Here is a 24,072-nt window from a genome sequence, read left to right as displayed (position 1 = left end):
ATGTTCCTGTTTTGACTAATTTAAGAGAGTGGGTTAGGTTTGCTCTATACCAAATTAGCATACCCTCTGAGTCTCTTCCCTGTTTCACACCTGGTAGTTTAGTGGATGGGACTACCAGCCCTCTGTAATCTAGAGGGCAACCAGTGGGTCCGTCTCCCTTCTGTCTCTGCTCCACTCCCCTCCTCTCTCTTCCCTACCTCCCCTAATATCTCTATCCCCACTGCCCTCCTCTCTATCTTCTCTTCTCTCTTCTATACCTCCTTCTCTCACCTCAATCACAAGGTGGGTAGTGGTAATTACCTAGCTGGTCACCAAAGGGGGGGATGGACAAAAACAGGGTGACAAATGGACATGCCCCCCCTCCCTCCCCCCTCAGTGTCCCTCAGGACAGGGCTTGACCATCTGTCCATCAGTAGACTGACTTCCTGCTGGGACAAGACAGGAGGACAAGCCCTGGTGTCTCCTCACTCCTTCCTTCAGGAGGATGATTATGATACTGTTCTGCTCTATACCTGTGTTCAGCTGATTAGGATTTATGCAGCATATAAATAGGATGGGGTCACGGGGGGTAGTATTAAAAAAATATATTATATATATGTTGAGTACACAGACTGAAAGGGGGGGAAGTATTAAATAAATAATATATTATTTATGTTGGATACACAGACTGAAAGGGGGGTAGGGAGTGGGGTATAGCTTTGTTATTCTTGGTCTCATCTGTTCATCACTATAATGGCTGAGTATAGAACCGTTTCAGTTTATCTTGCTCATCCCAATGAAATCAGGGGGACCCCCATTAGCCTAAAAATATTAACTTGACAGACACACCCCCGATACAGTGTTTAACACTGTTGCACTATATCAGAAACACACGGACAGAACAAAATAATAATCATCCTGAGAATACTTCCAGAACCAACTGAATGTCACTTTACGGCAACTGCAGGAAGAGAGGTTAAAATACAGCATGATACTGCAAATAGGCCGAAATCAATCAGCTGAATTCTATCAGTCATCAGAGAGTGGAGAGAGAGAGATAGGGATAGAGTTAAATGTTGTCCTCCTCTCTCCTCCTCTCTTCCCTCTCTCCTCTCTTCCCTCTCTTCCCACTCTTCCCTCTCTCCTCCTCTCTTCCCTCGCTCCTCTTCATTCTCTTCCCCCTCTTCCCTCTCTCTTCTCTCTCTCCTCCTCTCTCCTCCTCTTCCTTCTCTTCCCTCTCTCTTCTCTCTCTCCTCCTCTCTCCTCCTCTCTTCCCTCTCTCCTCCTCTCTCCCCCTCTCTCCTCCACTCTTCCCTCTCTCTTCTCTCTCTCCTCCTCTCTTCTCTCTCTCCTCCTCTCTCCTCCTCTCTTCTCTCTCCTCCTCTCTCCTCCACTCTTCCCTGTCTTCTACTCTGTTCCCTCTCTTCTCCTCTCTTCCCTCTCTCCTCCTCTCTTCTCCTCTCTTCCCTCTCTCCTCCTCTCTCCTCTTCTCACCTCCACTCTTCCCTCTCTCCTCCTCTCATCTCCTCTCTTCCCTCTCTCCTCCTCTCTTCCCTCTCTCCTCTCTTCCCTCTCTCCTACTCTGTTCCCTCTCTTCTCCTCTCTCCTCTCTTCCCTCTCTCCTCCTCTCTTCCCTTTCTCCTCCTCTCTTCCCTCTTCTCCTCTCTTCCCTTTCTTCCCTCTCTCCTCCTCTCTTCCCTCTCTCATCCTCTCTTCTTTCTCTTCCCTCTCTCCTCCTCTCTTCCCTCTCTTCCCTCTCTCTTCCCTCTCTTCCCTCTCTCCTCCTTTTTTCCCTCTCTTCCCTCTCTCCTCCTCTTTTCCCTCTCTTCTCCTCTTTTCCCTCTCTTCCCTCTCTCCTCCTCTCTTCCCTCTCTCATCCACTCTTCTTTCTCTTCCCTCTCTCCTCCTCTCTTCTCTCTCTCCTTCTCTCTACTCCTCTCTTCCCTCTCTCCTCCTCTCTTCCCTTTCTTCCCTCTCTCTTCCTCTCTGCCCTCTCTCCTCATCTCTGCCCTCTCTCCTCCTCTCTTCTCTCTCTCCTGCTCTCTGCTCTCTTTCCTCTCTCCTCCTATCTTCCCTCTCTCCTCCTCTCTCCTCCTATCATCCCTCTCTCCTCCTCTCTTCCCTCTCTCCTATTGGATGTGGATCAGAGAATGTTGTTGTTTCATGTTGAAGTGACCTATTTCGGAATGTGTGAGAGAGCACACACACACACTCAAGATGAGACTGCAGTCAAAGCTATAGATGGTAGAGATAAACAAACACAGAGTGTGATATCACTCTGCTCTCCCCTCAGATGTGTGTGTTTGTGTGTGCGTGTGTATCGGTGTGTGTGTGTGCACTTTTTTTGTTGAGGTATTGTCCTGGGAATATCAAGGTGGCAGTTTGCCTGAGTAACCAGAAGGAGGCAGTGGACTCGTCTTCTCTCCTTTCACAGAACACAGCATTTTGGGTAGTACATTTAACTGAATGACCAGTGTATTGTACTAAAAACGGTTACTTTTAGGATATACTATAGAGTTACAGTTTCACATGATAAAAAGTCATAGAAATTGCTACTAACATGTATTTTCTGTTCTGTTTCTGTAAGTGTATTAAGTCCTTGTTCCTCTCTGTCTCTCTTTGCTCTCTGTGTTTCCAGGCTCCAGGTCAGTGGGTGTAGTGGAGTAGAGCCATCCCAGGGAGGAGTGAGATTCTGGGGATGAGAAGTACCTCTTTCCTCCCTGTCTCCCCCAGAGAATCAGGAGAACACTGGGACTCACTAACAGGTACGACCAGGGCTTAAAATTCTATTCTCTTTCAATATCCCTATGGATCTAGCATGCATGACTATATGGTGTTGGTCTACCATTTTCCCATACAAATGAAAACACCATTTGTGTTATATTATCAGCTATGTACATGTTTTAGCAATGTAGGCCTACCTTATTGCTTCTTATCCCTTGCGCATATAGCCTACAGCTGTGTCTGTCCGGAGATCACCGGCTTGGGAAACTCTGAGGGCCCAGAATATTTTATCATTGTTGCAAGTTTGCTAGAGCAACTTCAGGACCAACTTGGTTGATAGTTGATACAATGTTTCAAGTTCCTTGCAGACAGGCCATGCGTAGCCAATGTTATTGATAGGATATGTATTTTTATCAGGATATTTTCTACCTTCAGGGTGCAATGTTTTTATTGGTTGGCTTTATGTAGGCTGTTTTTACATAGTTGACAATGGCAATAGAAGTTACTTTTAGATTTGTATCATTTTCATTTAGATTTAGATAGACAGTGATTTTGAGATATGAAGACATTATAAATGAAAATGAAACTGTTCCACGAAAATGTGCATATGAAAACCATAACTGGCACGCAGATTGGTAGAAATGGTAAAATAAATTGGCACTTGACATGAAAAAGGTCGCCGACCCCTGGTGTAGCCAGTTACTGGCAAGAGAGGATGGTCGGGTCGGGCACAGGTTTTTTCTTCTGGTTATGTTGATCTCTGGCTCCGTCTTGAGTAATTTGTGCGTCTTAATTATTTAATCACACCGCCCTTAAAGCATCAGACAAGCTCAGTACATATAGTTCATTTTATTAAAACACATAGGGTGTGTCTAGAGATGAAGAAATACACCCTTAAAAATTTTTTGCAATTCAAACAGACAACTTTCTGTCGACCAAGATGTTTTTGGGTCGGGGACAGCCCTAAAATAGTTGCATTAAGAATAGTAGGGAAAGATAAATAAAAAGGTAAATATGGGTGGTATGTATGATGTTGTTTGTGCTCCAGTGGTTGCTACTTTCTCATGGCAACGGGCCACAAATCTTACTTCTGTGATTGCACATTATGGTATTTCGCCTAACAAATGGGAGTTTATCATTTGCGAAAAAAGTACCCAATTGTAATACTTGAGTAAAAATATAGATACCTTAATTGAAAATGATTCAAGTAAAAGTGAAAGTCAGCCAGTAAAATACTAATTGAGTAAAAGTCTAAAAGTATTTGGTTTTAAATATACTTAAGTATCAAAAGTAAAAGTATAAATAATTTCAAACCAGATGGCACCATTTTCTTGTTTTTTTTATTTACGTATCGGTAGGGGTGCACTCCAACACTTACACATCATTTACAAACGAAGCATTTGTGTTTAGTGAGTCCGCCAGATCAGAGGCAGTAGGGATGGCCAGGGATGTTCTCTTGATAAGTGTGTGAATTGGACCATTTCCTTTCCTGCTAAGCATTCAAAATGTAACGAGTACTTTTGGGTGTCAAGGAAAATGTAGGGAGTAAAAAGTACAATATTTTCTTTAGGAATGTAGTGGAGTATAAGTAAAATTTGTCCAAAAATATAAATAGTAAGGTAAAGTACAGATACCCCAAAAAAACGACTTAAGTAGTACTTTAAAGTATTTTTACTTAAGTACTTTACACCACTGGAGTTTATCGATGTTTGATTTCTTTTCAAAATTCTGTGTAATCTGAGAGGAAATATGTCTCACAGTGGTCAGGTATTCTGCCACTGTGTACTCTCTGTTAGGGCCAAATAGCATACTAGTTTGCTCAGTTTTGTAGTTGTTTCTTTCCATTGTGCCTTTTTGTTTTCTCATGACTTGGTTGGGTCTAATTGGGTTGCTGTCCTGGGGCTCTGTGCGGTCTGTTTGTATTTTTGAACAGAGCCCAAGTCCGACAAAATCTGCGCCGAAGATCTCTCTCTCTCTCCTTCTCTTTCTCTCTCTCCATCTCTCTCTCTTTCTCTCTCTCGCTCTCTGTCTCTCTCTCTCCCTCTCTCTCTGTCTCTGGGAGGCCCTGGACATTGATGAATGTTCTGAGTCTGTGTGTCGGCCGCTGGGCTGAAACTGACAGCGGAAGGACCCAGGGATGAAGGATAAGGGTTTACATTCAAGTTAATGCACATCAATGAATGTGTACTCAGCATTTTAAAAAGAGAACACAAAACCTGTGTCTTATTGCCAGCTCCCATGGAGGGCTCTGCTTGTTGCAGTTTCAAACCTGCTGCTCCAGTTTGTATGGTGATAGTGGTGTGTGGTCTGGTCTACACAGCTGCTTTCCTTTCCTCTTACCTCTGTCTACATTACCAGGTTTAGCCTCTTTCTCTCCCCTCCGTACCTCCCTCCCATCTCTCCCATCGCCTCCAGCCCAGCTGTCCCCTTCCCTCACTTTGCTCAGGCATTGTAGGGCTGGTCAACTATAGCTCTCTCTATATACACTGCTCAAAAAAATAAAGGGAACACTTAAACAGCACAATGTAACTCCAAGTCAATCACACTTCTGTTAAATCAAACTGTCTACTTAGGAAGCAACACTGATTGACAATAAATGTCACATGCTGTTGTGCAAATGGAATAGACAACAGGTGGAAATTATAGGCAATTAGCAAGACACCCCCAATAAAGGAGTGGTTCTGCAGATGGGGACCACAGACCACTTCTCAGTTCCTATGCTTCCTGGCTGATGTTTTGGTCACTTTTGAATGCTGGCGGTGCTTTCACTCTAGTGGTAGCATGAGACGGAGTCTACAACCCACACAAGTGGCTCAGGTAGTGCAGCTCATCCAGGATGGCACATCAATGCGAGCTGTGGCAAGAAGGTTTGCTGTGTCTGTCAGCGTAGTGTCCAGAGCATGGAGGCGCTACCAGGAGACAGGCCAGTACATCAGGAGATGTGGAGGAGGCCGTAGGAGGGCAACAACCCAGCAGCAGGACCGCTAACTCCACCTTTGTGCAAGGAGGAGCAGGAGGAGCACTGCCAGAGCCCTGCATAATGACCTCCAGCAGGCCACAAATGTGCATGTGTCTGCTCAAACGGTCAGAAACAGACTCCATGAGGGTGGTATGAGGGCCCGACGTCCACAGGTGGGGGTTGTGCTTACAGCCCAACACCGTGCAGGACGTTTGGGATTTGCCAGAGAACACCAAGATTGGCAAATTCGCCACTGGCGCCCTGTGCTCTTCACAGATGAAAGCAGGTTCACACTGAGCACATGACAGACGTGACAGAGTCTGGAGACGCCGTGGAGAACGTTCTGCTGCCTGCAACATCCTCCAGCATGACCGGTTTGGCGGTGGGTCAGTCATGGTGTGGGGTGGCATTTCTTTGGGGGGCCGCACAGCCCTCCATGTGCTCGCCAGAGGTAGCCTAACTGCCATTAGGTACCGAGATGAGATCCTCAGACCCCTTGTGAGACCATATGCTGGTGCGGTTGGCCCTGGGTTCCTCCAAATGCAAGACAATGCTAGACCTCATGTGGCTGGAGTGTGTCAGCAGTTCCTGCAAGAGGAAGGCATTGATGCTATGGACAGGCCCGCCCGTTTCCCAGACCTGAATCCAATTGAGCACATCTGGGACATCATGTCTCGCTCCATCCACCAATGCCACATTGCACCACAGACTGTCCAGGAGTTGGCGGATGCTTTAGTCCAGGTCTGGGAGGAGATCCCTCAGGAGACCACCCGCCACCTCATCAGGAGCATGCCCAGGCGTTGTAGGGAGGTCATACAGGCACGTGGAGGCCACACACACTACTAAGCCTCATTTTGACTTGTTTTAAGGACATTACATCAAAGTTGGATCAGCCTGTAGTGTGGTTTTCAACTTTAATTTTGAGTGTGACTCCAAATCCAGACCTCTATGGGTTGATAAATTGCATTTCCATTGATAATTTTTGTGTGATTTTGTTGTCAGCACATTCAACTATGTAAAGAAAAAAGTATTTAATAAGATTATTTATTTCATTCAGATCTAGGATGTGTTGTTTAAGTGTTCCATTTATTTTTTTGTGTATATATCTATCTCTCTATATCTCGCTCTATATATATCTCTCTCTATATATCTCTCTATATATATAAATATCTCTCTATATATCTCTCTATCTATATCTCTATATATCTAACTCTATATCTCTCTCTATAGCTCTCTCTATATATTTATATCTCTATCTATATCTCTCTATAAATCTATCACTATATATCTATCTCTCAATATCTCTATCTCTCTATCTATATCTCTCTATATATCTATCTCTATATATCCATTGCTCCATATCTCTCTATATATATATATCTATATAGCTCTCTTTCTCTATTTCTCTCTCTATATCTCTCTATATATATCTCTACCCCATCCTTCCTTTCTGTCTATCTTGTCTCTCCTCCTCTTCTCACCCTTCACCATCTCTTTCCTCATCTCTCTGATCCATCTTTTTCTCTCTTTCTCTTGTGGAAAATGACAAAAGAAGAAGAGGGAGATACACAGAGAGGGAAAAAGAGAATGAGTGATGGAGAGGGAGAGGGGAGTGGCCTGCTGGGACTTAATGGAGTTAATTGGTAGAGTAAGAACACCATTCACCAAAAGAGATTTACTGGACAGATTGATTTGGATGATGATTGATAATGGAGTTAATTGGTAGAGTAAGAACACCATTCACCAAAAGAGATTTACTGGACAGATTGATTTGTGTGCGTGTGTGCATGCGTGTATGGACACGTGTTAGGTCTTAGTTCTGTCTCATACATCCACTTATAATGTAGAGCTGTGTGTCTGAGTGATTTGCAACCTGCTTCCTTCTATTGTTCTGGCCAACACTGGGCCTCTTTTTCCTTCTTTCTCTCGCTCTCTCTTTCTCTCTCTCTCTATCGCTCCCTCTCTCTTTCTCTCTCTCACCCTCTCTTTCTCTCTCCATCTCTCTCTTTCTCTCTTTCTACATCTCTCTCTTTCTCTCTCCATGTCTCTCTTTCTCTCTCCATCTCTCTCTTTCTCTTTCTACATCTCACTCTTTCTCTCTCCATGTTTCTCTTTCTCTCTCCATCTCTCTCTCTCTCTCTTTCTCTCTCACACACCTTTTTCTCTCTCCATCTCTCTCTTTCTCTCTCTCGCCCTCTCCCCCCTCACCTTCATCCTCTCATCCCTCTCTTTGCTCCCCTCTCTTCTCTCCTCCTTTCTTTTCTTATTGATGTGGTTATTACCTGCTAAGATGGAAACTCCCTGTGGCACACATATACAGTACACATACACACATATACACATACACACACATATACACATACACACACATATACACATACACACACATATACACATACACACATATACACATACACACACATATACACATACACACACACACATATACACATACACACATATACAGTACACATACACACACATATACAGTACACATACCCACACATATACACATACACACATATACACATACACACACATATAGACATACACACACATATACACATACACACACATATACAGTACACATACACACACATATACACATACACACACATATACACATACACACACATATACAGTACACATACACACACATATACACATACACACACATATACACAAACACACACATAAACACACATATACACATACACACATATACAGTACACATACACACACATATACACATACACACACATATACACATACACGCCAGATACATTGACCACAACTTTCCATCTTGTGTTCTATTTTTAGCGCTGAGAGGTTGCTAATGCTAGCAGTAGGAATGTGCCAAGTCACAACGTTGAGGTTAGTTTAGCACTCACACCCACCTCACTCCCTCCCTGTTACCAATACCTTTACCAGGGAGAAAGGGAGAGGAACGGTTGCTGGCCGGAAGGAGAAGGACAGAGCAGGAGAGAGAGAGAATGGGATGAAGAGACAAAGGGATACGACAAAATAAGTAATGGTGGGATGGAGGAACTTCATTAGACGTATACTGACTGTAAAATGTGTCTGTCTCTCTCCCACTCTTTTCCTCTCTGTGTGCATCACTCTCTCTCTCTCTCTACAGCATTCACTCAATTCTCGTATTTCTTTTCCATGGCAGCTCACAAAGCAATAAAACTAGATTGGTTTGGTTCATAGAGGCCAGTGCTGAACACACAGACACACACTATACTAAAATGTCCACTCATGCAGTCGGTGCACTCTAATTCTGTGCAGATGGACAATTATATACAGCTCTGTGTGTGTGTGTGTGTGTGTGTGTGCGTGTGTGTGTGTGTGTGTGTGTGTGTGTGTGTGTGTGTGTGTGTGTGTGTGTGTGTGTGTGTGTGTGTGTGTGTGTGTGTGTGTGTGTGTGTGTTATGTAACTCTTCTCCCGTCCCTCAGGGTTAATCAAGGTCACATCTCTATCTCTCTCTCTCTGTCCTTTTCCCTCCCTCTCTCTACATCTCTTTCTCTCTTTTTCTCCATTGTTTCCCTGTTGCAACTGTAGTTCCTAAATGAAAGCCTGTTTGATAATGAAAACAGTCAGTGTTATTATTTACTATGCAGGGCAACTGCTGGAGAGGTAGTCCCGTAGGTAGTCCCACACAGACACACATACTACCCACATGCACATCTCACAGGCACATGGACATGCTGCACATGCACACAGAGAGAGAGGATAAAAGAGTTTTCTCTGACATGAGAAGGGAGAAGTGATTTTGATATCTGAATGAAGGTTTTTGATTTATTTCAGTAGGCCGATGGTATATTCATGAATATTAACATCAATTCAATCTAGTCCCCCAAATCTGCAGGATGTTTAACCATCATATGAGGATGAGTGGATAGAGAGTTTACTGTGATAATCCAGTTACCAACACAGCCTTTGACTGAGACAGGGTTTCTCACCAGGGACTGAAGCAGTTAAAGCTGGTTAAAGGATAGAGTAGTTCACCCCAAAATAAAGGTTTGAGACAGTCAGAGGTAGAACAAGAGACATAGAAAGAGTGAGAGAGAAGAAAATTAACAACAATGACAAATGGTTTGATGAAGAATGAAAAAACCTAAGAAAGAAATTGAGAAACCTATCCAACCAAAAACATAGAGACCTAGAAAACCTGAGTTTATTCACTGTGGTGAATCACAAAAACAATACACTATGGAAAAAGAAGGAACAGCACATCAGAAATCAGCTCAATGTAATTAAAGAATCCATAGAATATATCCACACCTGGGAAAATTGGAACACACTAAACAAATAACAAAACGAAGAGTTATCTATCCAAAACAGAGATGTGTGGATAAACCAATTCTCCAATCTTTGTGGCTCTATAACAAAGAACAAACAGCAAAAACATGATCAAATACAAATCTTAGAACAGCTATTAAAGACTACCAGAACCCACTGGATTCTCCAATTACATTGAATGAAGTGCAGGACAAAATACAAATCCTCCAACCCAAAAAGGCCTGTGGTGTTGATGGTATCCTACATGAAATGATAAAATATACAGACCACAAATTCGAATTGGCTATACTTAAACTCTTTAACATCATCCTTAGCTCTGGCATCTTCCCCAATATTTGGAACCAAGGACTGATAACCCCAATACACAAAAATGTTGACAAATTTGACCCCAATAACTACCGTGGGATATGCGCCAACAGCCACCTTGGGAAAGTCCTCTGCATTATAATTAACAGCAGACTCGTACATTTCCTCAGGAAAAACAATGTACTGAGCAAATGTCTAATTGTCTTTTTAACAAATTACCGTACAACATACAACGTATTCACCCTGCACACCCTAATTGACAAACAAACAAACAAACCAAAACAAAGGTAAAGCTTTTGACTCCATTTGTCATGAGGGTCTGCTATACAAATTGATAGAAATTGGCAAAAAAACACACATTTCTTTCCACAGGGCCGTGGGGTAAATCTCAGTAAGACAAAAATAATGGTGTTCCGAAAAAGGTCCAGCTGCCACGACCACAAATACGAATTTCATCTAGACACCGTTGCCCTAGAGCACACCATAAAGTATACATACCTCAGCCTGAACATCAGCACCACAGTAACTTCCACAAAGCTGTGAACGATCTGAGAGACAAGGCAAGAAGGGCCTTCTATGCCATCAAATGGAACACAAAATTTGACATACCAATTAGGATCTAGCTAAAAATACTTGAATCAGTTATAGAACCCATTGCCCTTTATGGTTGTGAGGTCTGGGGTCCGCTCACCAACCAATAATTCACAAAATGGGACAAACACCAAATTGAGACTCTGCATGCAGATTTCTGCTAAAATATCCTCCGGGTACAACGTAAAACACCAAATAATGCTTGCAGAGCAGAATTAGGCCGATACCCAATAATTATCAAAATCCTGAAAAGAGCAGTTAAATTCTACAACCACCTAAAAGGAAGCAATTTCAAAACCTTCCATAACAAAGCCATCACCTATAGAGAGATGAACTTGGAGAAGAGTCCCCTAAGCAAGCTGGTCCTGGGGCTCTGTTCACAAACACAAACACACCCCACAGAGCCCCAGAACAGCAACACAATTAGACCCAATCAAATCATGAGAAAACAAAAATGTATTTACTTGACACATTGGGAAAAAATTACAAAAACAGAGCAAACTAGAATGCTATTTGGCCCTAAACAGAGAGCACGCAGTGGCAGAATACCTGACTACTGTGACTGACCCAAAATTAAGGAACACTTTGACTCACTGAGCATAGCCTTGCTATTGAGAAAAATTGCCGTAGGCAGACCTGGCTCTCAAGAGAAGACAGGCTATGTGCACACTGCCCACAATATGAGGTGGAAACTGAACTGCACTTCCTAACCTCCTGCCAAATGTGTGACCGTATTAGAGACACAAAGAATTTGAAAACAAATCCAACTTGATAAACTCCCATATCTATTGGGTGAAATACCACAGTGTGCAATCACAGCAGCAAGATTTGTGACTTGTTGCCACAAGAAAAGGGCAACCAGTGAAGAACAAACACCATTTATTTATTTTCCCTTTTGTACTTTAACTATTTGCACATCATTACAACACTGTATATAGACATAATATGACATTTGAAATGTCTTTATTCTTTTGGAACTTTTGTGAGTGTAATGTTTACTGTACATTTTTTCATTGTTTATATTACTTTTGTTTATTATCTATTTCACTTGCTTTGGCAATGTAAACCTATGTTTCCCATGCCAATAAAACATGGGAAACATTGAATTGAAAATGTAATTGAGAGAAAGAAGAGCAAAGAGAAAAACAGAGGAAAGCTGAGTGTGTGAGAGAGAGGCAGGGGGGCCAACAAACAAAGTGAGAGAGCAGAGGGAGGAGGGGAGTGGAGGAGGGGAATGGAGGAGGGGTAGAGGAGGGGAGTGGAGGAGGGGAATGGAGGAGGGGTGGAGGAGGGGAGTGGAGGAGGGGTGGAGGGGAAGGAGGCGGTGCTAAGAAAGACAGCAGGGAAGGAAGGAGAGCAGAGCAGAGGAAGAGAGAGAAGAGACTGAAGAGGAGAAGGAAAGAGGGCTTCCCTTCAAGACTCCTCACAGTGGTCTGTGAAATAAAGGAAAGTTAGAGAAGAGGAGAACAAGGGAGGAGAAAGAGAGAGGAGCAGAGGAGGATTTGAATCAGTGAACTGGGACTGTAGTGATTTTCTTAAGGAGAGACGGAGACAAGCGGAGGTAGCGATGCAGCGATTTCACGGGGGTGAGTGTCTGTGTGTGTGTGTTTGTGTGTGCAAGCCAAAGCATGGCACATGATCAAAGTTACTCTGAAGTGTGTGTGTGTGTGTGTGTGTGTGTGTGGTGCGTGTGCGTGTGCGTGTGTGTGTGCTCACGTGCATATTGTATGTGCTTAGAAAATATTTGACGTTTTCTCTGTTTAGAGAATCTAAATTCCTCATGGAAACTTTAGGCACTCGAGGCGGTGTGGAAAAGCTGCTGTTGAAGTTCTATCAATGGAAGGTGTGTGTGTGTGTGTGTGTGTGTGTGTGTGTGTGTGTGTGTGTGTGTGTGTGTGTGTGTGTGTGTGTGTGTGTGTGTGTGTGTGTGTGTGTGTGTGTGTGTGTGTGTGTGTGTGTAGCCTGCTCAAACAGAAACATAGGAAACTCCTGTAGAAATGCCACAGTAAGCCAGGCTGTTTCAGCCAAATGCAGCAATTACAGCCTGGCTGGCAGTACGGGCTGACTCTAGATCAGTTGATACTGGAGTTTATATGGGGACAGGTCCACAATTACTACAACTCTGAACAGAACAGTTGTTGGGTGTTATTCTGAGGCCAGTTCTATAGTAACTCTGATGTGTGTGTGGCTGGGTCTTAAGTGAAGGGTGGGTGTTTGGGGATGGTTTAATAAGGGGTAAGCTGGGGGGTTTGGGGTAAAGTTTAGGTGGGGCGAAGGGGGATTTTGGGGAGATGGGTCTCAGGATTTTGGGGTAATGGTTTAGAGTTGGGGGAGGTGAGGTGGGTTTTTGGGAGAGAAGACAGATTTCGGGGGACTGGGATATTGATTATTGATATTCAGCAATCTGTTTCTTGGCTGTAGGTTATTGATCTGTGGTCTGTGTTTACTGAGGTTTTAACTGGATAACATCTATTACCCCTCTGTCTGACAGCTGGCTGGGAGAAGGGAGTTATTCAGTCTGTCCACACACACACACACACACGGACAGCACACATACACTTAGCAACACACACAGAGAGACCCACGCACACTGTGTGTCTGGATGAGAGAGTAGATCACAGAACTAGTCATTGTTGTTTAGTCTTCTCTATAATTAGCCGTTTCTTCATCATAGGAACATTGTCATTTTTCCTTTGTGTTGTTATGAATGTGTCACTGTGTCACTGTCAGCACATTTGGCAGAGTTTTCACTGCAGCTATCTTGTGTAGCCTAGTTAAACCAATCTAAATACTGAGCCACATAGAGGTTGATGATCTATCTGAGACATTCTACACAATTATAGAGTGAGTGAATGTAATAGACTGTAATTGTATAGCCTGGTTCAACTGTGATTAGGGTGATGGCATATTTCTGTGAGACAAGATGTCAGGATGGAAAGAAACAAGGGATTAAAGAGAGACAGACAGAGATAAGGTGAGTGTCAGAGAGAGGGGGAAGGAGATAGAGCATAGCCTTGCTATTGAGAAAGGTCACCGTAGGCAGACCTGGCTCTCAAGAGAAGACAGGCTATGTGCACACTGGCCACAAAATGAGGTGGAAACTGAGCTGCACTTCCTAACCTCCTGCGAAATGTATGACCATATTAGAGACACTAAAAATTAGAAAACAAATCCAATTTTGATAAACTCCAATATCTACTGGGTGAAATACCACAGTGTGTCATCACAGCAGCAAGATTTGTGACCTGTTGCCACAAGAAAAGGTCAACCAGTGAAGAACAAACACCATTGTAAATACAACCCAGATTTATTTATTTCATTTTTGTTCATTATTCATTTCACTTGCTTTGGCAATGTAAACATGTGTTTCCCATGCCAATAAAGCCCCTTAAATTGAAATGAATTGATAGACAAAGAGAGAGACCGGGTTAGGGAGACAGGACAGAGAAAGAGATGGACAGGATGGTTACCTCATATTACCTCATAGACTTTGGATCAAAACAGATGAGGTAAATGTGTGTCACATGTTGCAGGTCTCAAAACCCTTCCCATATTGACCCAATGTTGACTCATGCGCTCAGTGTGTGTGTGTGTGTGAGACTTGTTGGATGACAGGGGCCAGGGTCGGTTGAAGTTTGTTCACTCGTCATCATCACAGTCGTTTGACTCTAACCACCAGGAGATGTGAGATATAGCTCCATTTATTTTTTCTCCAGAAACCTCCACGTCCCTCATGACCTATTCCCTATTGTCCCTCCTCCTCTCCCTTCTGACTCTCTCATTTTCACTCTCTTCTTTCCTCTGTTCTTTTCCATTCGTTCTGTTCTGTTGACCCCTGTGCCAGCCCTTCACAGTGCCTTCAGAAAGTGTTGAATACTTATTCCACATATTGTTGTGTTACAGACTGGATTCAACATGGATTCAATAGATTTTATTTCACAACCATCTACACACTGTGTTTTCCATACCACTCTGTTCACCCCTCATCCCTCCATCCACCCTGCCCTCATCCCTCTATCCACCCTGCCCTCCATCCCTCCATCCACCCTGCCCTCCATCCTTCCCTCCATCCACCCTAACCTCATCCCTCCATCCACCCTGCCCTCCATCCCTCCATCCATCCACCCTGCCCTCATCCCTCCATCCACCCTAACCTCATCCCTCCATCCACCCTACCCTCATTACATTTACATTTTAGTCATTTAGCAGACGCTCTTATCCAGAGCAACTTACTTCTTCGTACTGGTCCCCCGTGGGAATCGAACCCACAACCCTGGCGTTGCATACACCATGCTCTACCAACTGAGCCACACGGGACACTCATCCCTCCACCCACCCCACCCTCGTCCCTCCATCCACCCTACCCTCCATCCCTCCATCCTCCACCACTCCATCCACCCCTCCATCTCTCTATCTCTCTGGTAACTAGAGTTAAAGTGACAGTACTGTCTGTCTTTTCGTGTGTGTGTGTGTGTGTGTGTGTGTGTGTGTGTGTGTGTGTGTGTGTTTAATCACTTTTCTGCTCCTTGTGGTTTACCCCTACTCTCTCAGACTCTCTCTATGTGTCACGTCCTGACCAGCAGATGGAGCTGTTGTAGTAGTTTGGGGGTCAGGACGTGGCAGTCTTGTGTGTGTGTTTGAATGTTCTGTGTGTCTTGTGACTCCTGATCAGGAACAGCTGGGGATCGTTGTTCCTGATTGGGAGTCATATATGTAGGAGTATGTTTGTCACTGGGGTTTGTGGGTGGTTGTTTTTACACTGCGTTTATAGCCTGTAAAACTGTTACTGTTGTCACCTTCATTGTTTTTTCAAGTGGATGCTTTACTCTTTTTTGGTAATAAATAACCATGAGTATTCACATACCTGCTGCGCCTTGGTCCATTTATGAAGACAACCGTTACAGAACCACCCACCAAAGGACCAAGCAGCAGAAGAGGAGGAAGCCACAGGAGAGAAAAAGGGAGGAATGGACATGGGAGGACGTCCTGGACGGCAAGGGAGCCTACACCTGGGAAGAGATCCTAGCCGGAAGGGATCGCCTCCCATGGGAACAGGTGAAGGCACTCAGGAGAGCGGCGGCAGCTGGACAGAGGAACCAACATGAATGTTATGCTGGAACACGGCTGGCGAGGAAGCCGGAGAGGCACCCCCAATAATTTTTTTGGGGGGGGCACACGGGTAGCTTGGCCAGGCCAGGGAAGAGCCGTAAGCCAGCTACCCGTGACTACAGGGAGGTGCGTATGAGGTGGTGGGCGCCATGTTACGCTGTGGTACGCACCATCTCGCCTATACGGACGCACAGCCCAGTTCGCCCAGTACCAGCGCCCCGCAGGTGCCAGGGCAAGGGGAGCATCGAGCCGAAAGGGGTGATGCCAACCCTGCACTCAAGACCGCCAGTGCGCCCTTTCGGTCCGGTGTTTCCCGCTAGACGCACTAGCATGGAGGTGCGTGTCTCCAGGCTGGCACGTCCAACACCAGCCCCACGCATCAGGAGTGGCAGTCTTGTGTTTGAATGTTCTTTGTGTCTTGTGACTCCTGATCAGGAACAGCTGGGGATCGTTGTTCCTGATTGGGAGTCATATATGTAGGAGTATGTTTGTCACTGGGGTTTGTGGGTGGTTGTTTTTACACTGCGTTTATAGCCTGTAAAACTGTTACTGTTGTCACCTTCATTGTTTTTTCAAGTGGATGCTTTACTCTTTTTTGGTAATAAATAACCATGAGTATTCACATACCTGCTGCGCCTTGGTCCATTTATGAAGACAAACGTTACACTATGATGGGATATCCTGAATTATACTTTATAGTTCTGCTGAATTATACTTTATAGTTATCCTGAATTATACCTTATAGTTATCCTGAATTATACCTTATAGTTATCCTGAATTATACTTTACAGTTATCCTGAATTATACACTGCCTGGCACAGTTTGACTAAGGCAGCACAGCTTATGTAACAGCTGGTGTGGAATACATTTTACTGTTTTTGTGATTGTGTGAATGTGCACGTGCTTGTGTGTCTGATCTTACCAACTATGCATTCTGCTTGAAGTCAGCAGTGAGGAAACTGCTAATGATTAATTGAATGATTGTTTTACTGTCTCGGTAACATAACTTAAGTCCTTTATTGAACATCTTGACTTTGCCGTGCAGAAACAGGAGACATTTTGAATGTGTGGCCTAGTTTCTCCTGCTGAAGCCTGGGTGTGGTAGTTATCCTCTCCCCAGATGCAGGGCTCTGTTACTGGGCTTCCCTATTATTTTTCTGCCTCCTCCTCTTGTTCATGAAAGAGTGAGATTGGATTTAGAGTGAGATAACAAAAAACCCGCCTTTGTCTTTGTCGTCTTTAACTCTTAAACAATAGCTGTCCACTTACTATAGAAACAACTCCTCAGGAAGGAAGGAGAGTTTTGGAGGGAAGTTTTGTTTATCCCCTCACTTTTTGTTCCTTTTGTCTCTCTCGTTCTTTGAGCTCCTCGTCAATCGCTGTCAGACTAATCAGGGTTGGTTGTAAAAGTGAACAAACCCAACAATAGACCCTAAGGGGATCACCTTAACTAGTATACAACAGTGTGAGCTACTTTACCCATTGGCTTACAGCAACAGAACAACACAGTCAATGTAGCTGAGGCTTTTGTTCTAGACCAGTACCAACACACTGGATTCAACTAATCCAGATGTTGATGAGGAGGTACCAACACACTGGATTCAACTAATCCAGATGTTGATGAGGAGGTACCAACACACTGGATTCAACTAATCCAGATGTTGATGAGTTGAATCAGATGTTCTGGACTGTGATATTATTGGACTGTGATATCATTAGATACAACAGATGACAGGTCCAGCTATCTCATTCTCTCCGTTGTACTGGGGGCCAACGAGGAGTGATAGGCATCTAGGGGCAGTGTCAAGAGGTTGATTAGGGAATGGCGTCTGATGGACAGTAGCAGGCTGGCAGAGTGGTGCAGAGTCACACACACACACACACACACACACACACACACACACACACACACACACACACACACACACACACACACACACACACACACACACACACACACACACACACACACACCACCACCACTAACAGTATTCATATTATCCCTGATGTCTGACCGCAACCTGCAACCCCCACACAAACACGTCTGTCCTTATGTCTGATTGCTGGCCACTGCTAAATAACGATTAGTCGTTGGAAATTCACACTGGAATTCCGAAATTTACGACTAGACAACTGGCAAGAGGCAACGGCCATTTCCCCCCACATACTTCCAATGCCTTCCCTCCTCATTCCCAGACCAAACAGACCAGACAGACCAGATAGACAGACCAGACAGACAGACCAGACCAGATCAGACAGACAAACCAGACAGACCAGGACAGACCAGACAGACCAGATAGAAAGACCAGGACAGACCAGATAGAAAGACCAGACAGACAGACCAAACAGATCAGACAGACCAGATCAGACCAGACCAGATCAGACAGACCAGACAATACAGGCCAGACAGACCAGACCAGACCAGATAGACAGACCAGGACAGACCAGATAGAAAGACCAGACAGACCAGACCAGACAGACTAGACCAGACAGGTCAGATAGACAGACTAGACCAGACAGGCCAGACAATACAGGCCAGACAGACCAGACCAGATAGACAGAAATGATAGACAGACCAGACAGACAGACCAGACAGACCAGACCAGACAGACTAGACCAGACAAGTCAGATAGACAGACTAGACCAGACAGGCCAGACAATACAGGCCAGACAGACCAGACCAGATAGACAGACCAGACCAGACAGACAAGACCAGACCAGATAGACAGAAATGATAGACAGACCAGACAGACCAGACCAGACAGACTAGACCAGACAGGTCAGATAGACAGACTAGACCAGACAGGCCAGACAATACAGGCCAGACAGACCAGACCAGACAGACAGACCAGACCAGACAGACAAGACCAGACCAGACAGACAAGACCAGACCAGATAGACAGAAATGATAGACAGACCAGACAGACCAGACCAGACAGGCTAGACCAGACAGACAGACAGACAGACAAACCAGACAGACAGACCAACCCAGACAGATAGACAGACCAGACCAGACAGGCCAGACAGACAGACCAGACAGACCAAGTAGACCAGACAGGCCAGACAGACGGACCAGACAGACCAGACAGACGGACCAGACATACCAGACCAGACAGACCAGACCAGACAGACCAGACCAGCTGACTAAGGACCAACTGTAAACCTCATCTGCCCCAGAGCTGTCTCCTACTGTATTCCTTATGGCCACACCCACAGACTAAATAACATGGAACATAATAGAATAAAGTGGAATAGATTAATATACACATACATGGCCAAAGGTATGTGGACACCTGCTCGTTGAGCATCTCATTCCAAAATCATGGGCATTAATATGGAGTTGGTCCCTCCTTTGCTGCTAAAACAGCCTCCACTCTTCTGGGAAGGCTTTCCACTAGATGTTGGAATATTGCTGCGGGGACTTGCTTCCATTCAGCCACAAGAGCATTAGAGAGTCGGGCAATGATGTTTGGCGATTAGGCCTGGCTCACAGTCGGCGTTCCAATTCATCCCAAAGGTGTTCGATGGGGTTGAGGTCAGGGCCCTGTGCAAGACAGTCAAGTTCTTCCACACTGATCCCGACAAACCATTTCTGGTTTGTGTACGGGGGCATTCTCATGCTGAAACAGGAAAGGGCTAGACCTAAACATTTGCCACAAAGTTGGAAGCACAGAATTGTCTAGAATGTCATTGTATGCTGTAGTGTTAAGATTTCCCTTCATTGGAATGAACAGGCCTTGCTTGAACCATGAAAAACAGCCCCAGGCCATTATTCTTCCTCCACCAAACTTTACAGTTGGCACTATGCATTCGGGCAGATAGCATTCTCCTGGCATCCGCCAAATCCAGATTTGTCTGTCGGACTGCCAGATAGTGAAGCGTGATTCATCACTCCAGAGAATGCGTTTCCACTGCTCCAAAGTCCAATGGCTGCGAGCTTTACACTACTCCAGCCGATGCTTGGCATTGCGGATGGTGATCTTAGGCTTGTTCAGCCATGGAAAACCATTTCATGAAGCTCCCGACAAAAAGTTATTGTGCTGACGTTGCTTCCAGAGGCAGTTTGGAACTCGGTAGTGAGTGTTGCAACGGTGGACAGACAATTTTTACATGCTTCAGCAGTCGGCCATCCCGTTCTGTGAGCTTGTGTGGCCTACCACTTCGCGGCTGAGCCATTGTTGCTCCTAGACGTTTCCACTTCACAATAACAGCACTTACAGTTGACCGGGGCAGCTCTAGCAGGGCAGAAATTTGACAAACTGACTTGTTGGAAAGCTGGCCAATTTTAAAGTCACTGACCTGATTGTTCAATCCCTGTAACAACTATGATGACCAGTCAAGGCCTGATTAATCAATCCCTGTAATGACTATGATGCCAAGGCCTGATTAATCAATCCCTGTAACGACTATGATGACCAACCAAGGCCTGATTAATCAATCCCTGTAGCAATTATAATGATTAATGCTGCAGACCAATACTACTGTCACACTTTGGCAACATCAAAGCACTCCTCCTTTGCCCATACAGTGAACCCCACCTGCTGTGCCTGCCTGCGTGTGTTTGTTTGTGTGTTTGTGTACACTATACCAGTGTACTCCCGGGTGGTGCCACTGGAGATGCTCCTCGTGTGATTGACAGCTACTGTACCCCAGATGTCCCCGTGTTTGTGTTTCTCCTTATGTCTTATTGAGGTCTCTGACTACATCCACTTACAATGGATTACTGCCTGCTCCTCTCGCTCTCTCAACCCCCATAGGGACTCACTGTGTGTGTGTGTGTGTGATTCTATACTCTATAGTCAGGCCATAATGGAGCCCAGATGCTTTGAGATGCTAAGGAGCCAACCTGCCCGCTGTCAGACTGACACACACACACACACACACACACACACACACACACTCATTCACTCTTTCTTTCTCTCTTTTTTCTTTCACCTATTCCCAGTGTCTTATTTCATTCTTTCTTTTGTTCTTTCGTTCTCTTTCTTTTCCCCTCTTTTCCTTTCTTTCTTTCTCTCATTCCAGCCCTCCCTCCCACCCTCCCTACCTCCCTCTTTCCCTCCCACCCTCCCTCTATTGCATTTCACCCTGGGCATAAAACATGTGGGCCTCTCTAGTGCCATGGCAACTGATCCAAACAGAGAGAGTAGCAGAAGTTTGCAATAGCAACAAGTTGACCTTAAAAAAGGCTTTTGTTGCGGGTGTACTACAGGCAGTGTTCACTAGCTGGTTTCATCTGACTACAGGCAGTGTTCACTAGCTGGTTTCATCTGACTACAGGCAGTGTTCACTAGCTGGTTTCATCTGACTACAGGCAGTGTTCACTAGCTGGTTTCATCTGACTACAGGCAGTGTTCACTAGCTGGTTTCATCTGACTACAGGCAGTGTTCACTAGCTGGTTTCATCTGACTACAGGCAGTGTTCACTAGCTGGTTTCATCTGACTACAGGCAGTGTTCACTAGCTGGTTTCATCTGACTACAGGCAGTGTTCACTAGCTGGTTTCATCTGACTACAGGCAGTGTTCACTAGCTGGTTTCATCTGACTACAGGCAGCGTTCACTAGCTGGTTTCATCTGACTACAGGCAGTGTTCACTAGCTGGTTTCATCTGACTACAGGCAGTGTTCACTAGCTGGTTTCATCTGACTACAGGCAGTGTTCACTAGCTGGTTTCATCTGACTACAGGCAGTGTTCACTAGCTGGTTTCATCTGACTACAGGCAGCGTTCACTAGCTGGTTTCATCTGACTACGGGCAGTGTTCACTAGCTGGTTTCATCTGACTACAGGCAGTGTTCACTAGCTGGTTTCATCTGACTACAGGCAGTGTTCACTAGCTGGTTTCATCTGACTACAGGCAGTGTTCACTAGCTGGTTTCATCTGACTACAGGCAGTGTTCACTAGCTGGTTTCATCTGACTACAGGCAGTGTTCACTAGCTGGTTTCATCTGACTACAGGCAGTGTTCACTAGCTGATTTCATCTGACTACAGGCAGTGTTCACTAGCTGGTTTCATCTGACTACAGGCAGTGTTCACTAGCTGGTTTCATCTGACTACAGGCAGTGTTCACTAGCTGGTTTCATCTGACTACAGGCAGCGTTCACTAGCTGGTTTCATCTGACTACAGGCAGTGTTCACTAGCTGGTTTCATCTGACTACAGGCAGCGTTCACTAGCTGGTTTTATCTGACTACAGGCAGTGTTCACTAGCTGGTTTCATCTGACTACAGGCAGCGTTCACTAGCTGGTTTCATCTGACTACAGGCAGTGTTCACTAGCTGGTTTCATCTGACTACAGGCAGCGTTCACTAGCTGGTTTCATCTGACTACAGGCAGTGTTCACTAGCTGGTTTCATCTGACTACAGGCAGTGTTCACTAGCTGGTTTCATCTGACTACATCCAGCGTTCACTAGCTGGTTTCATCTGACTACATCCAGCGTTCACTAGCTGGTTTCATCTGACTACAGGCAGTGTTCACTAGCTGGTTTCATTTGTGTGTATATTCTGTGTTTCAGCATAGACATCCTGCTTTAATGTAGTGGGTTAGTAACTTGGTGGCAGACTTTAATGTAGTGGGTTAGTAACCTGGTGGCAGACTTTAATGTAGTGGGTTAGTAACCTAGTGGCAGACTTTAATGTAGTGGGTTAGTAACCTGGTGGCAGACTTTAATGTAGTGGGTTAGTAACCTGGTGGCAGACTTTAATGTAGTGGGTTAGTAACCTGGTGACAGACCAGGTTACTAGAGTGGTATGGAGGGATGAGGGCAGGGTGGATGGAGGGATGAGGTTAGGGTGGATGGAGGGATGAGGGCAGGGTGGATGGAGGGATGGAGGGCAGGGTGGATGGATGGAGGGATGAGGGCAGGGTGGATGGATGGAGGGATGAGGGCAGGGTGGATAGAGGGATGAGGGCAGGGTGGATAGAGGGATGAGGGCAGGGTGGATGGAGGGATGAGGGGTGAACAGAGTGGTATGGAAAACACAGCGTGTAGATGGTTGTGAAATAAAATCTATTGAATCCATGTTGAATCCAGTGGGTTAGTAAATTGGTGGCAGACTTTAATGTAGTGGGTTAGTAACCTGGTGGCAGACTTTAATGTAGTGGGTTAGTAACCTGGTGGCAGACTTTAATGTAGTGGGTTAGTAACCTGGTGGCAGACTTTAATGTAGTGGGTTAGTAACCTGGTGGCAGACTTTAATGTAGTGGGTTAGTAACCTGGTGGCAGACTTTAATGTAGTGGGTTAGTAACCTGGTGGCAGACTTTAATGTAGTGGGTTAGTAACCTGGTGGCAGACTTTAATGTAGTGGGTTAGTAACCTGGTGGCAGACTTTAATGTAGTGGGTTAGTAACCTGGTGGCAGACTTTAATGTAGTGGGTTAGTAACCTGGTGGCAGACTTTAATGTAGTGGGTTAGTAACCTAGTGGCAGACTTTAATGTAGTGGGTTAGTAACCTGGTGGCAGACTTTAATGTAGTGGGTTAGTAACCTGGTGGCAGACTTTAATGTAGTGGGTTAGTAACCTGGTGGCAGACTTTAATGTTGTGGGTTAGTAACCTGGTGGCAGACTTTAATGTAGTGGGTTAGTAACCTGGTGGCAGACTTTAATGTAGTGGGTTAGTAACCTGGTGGCAGACTTTAATGTAGTGGGTTAGTAACTTGGTGGCAGACTTTAATGTAGTGGGTTAGTAACTTGGTGGCAGACTTTAATGTAGTGGGTTAGTAACTTGGTGGCAGACTGATTCATTCCCAAACTAGGAACAATTGGCAAACACATAAACCGACTGGCAGCCATAGAGGCTATTTTTTATTTAATTTTTCTATTTAACTAGGCAAGTCAGTTAAGAACAAATTTTAATTTACATTGACGGCCTACCCCGGCCAAACCCTCCCCTAACCCGGACGATGCAGGACCAATTTTGCGTGTCCCTATGGGACTGCCGATCACGGCCGGTTGTGATACAGCCCGGGATCGAACCAGAGTGCCTTAGACCACTGCGCCGCTCAGGAGCCATAAGCTAGTAAGGAGTGGACACACACGCTACAGGTCTAAAAACCATGTGAGGGAAGGTGACAGAGACATCAGACAGACAGTC

General features: G+C 45.0%; 1 protein-coding gene across 2 annotated transcripts in view; it reads left to right on the top strand.

Moving 5' to 3' along the window:
- Nucleotides 1-24,072, top strand: part of LOC106577242 (leucine zipper putative tumor suppressor 2 homolog) — a 101,162-nt gene that overhangs the window by 48,264 nt on the left and 28,826 nt on the right. The window contains exon 2 of one of the 2 annotated variants that reach the window (XM_014155168.3): nt 2,618-2,744. The gene's annotated coding sequence lies outside the window, so the exon portion shown is untranslated. Of the gene's footprint in view, nt 1-2,617; nt 2,745-12,187; nt 12,452-24,072 lie in introns of those variants that run through there. The other variant, XM_014155167.3, reaches the window with a different exon arrangement.

The sequence above is a fragment of the Salmo salar genome, chromosome 18 (genome assembly GCF_965601325.2).
Source record: "Salmo salar chromosome 18, fSalSal1, whole genome shotgun sequence".
Lineage (NCBI taxonomy): Eukaryota > Metazoa > Chordata > Actinopteri > Salmoniformes > Salmonidae > Salmo > Salmo salar.
Note: the sequence above shows the minus strand (reverse complement) of the source record. Positions and strands in the feature narration are given on the sequence as shown.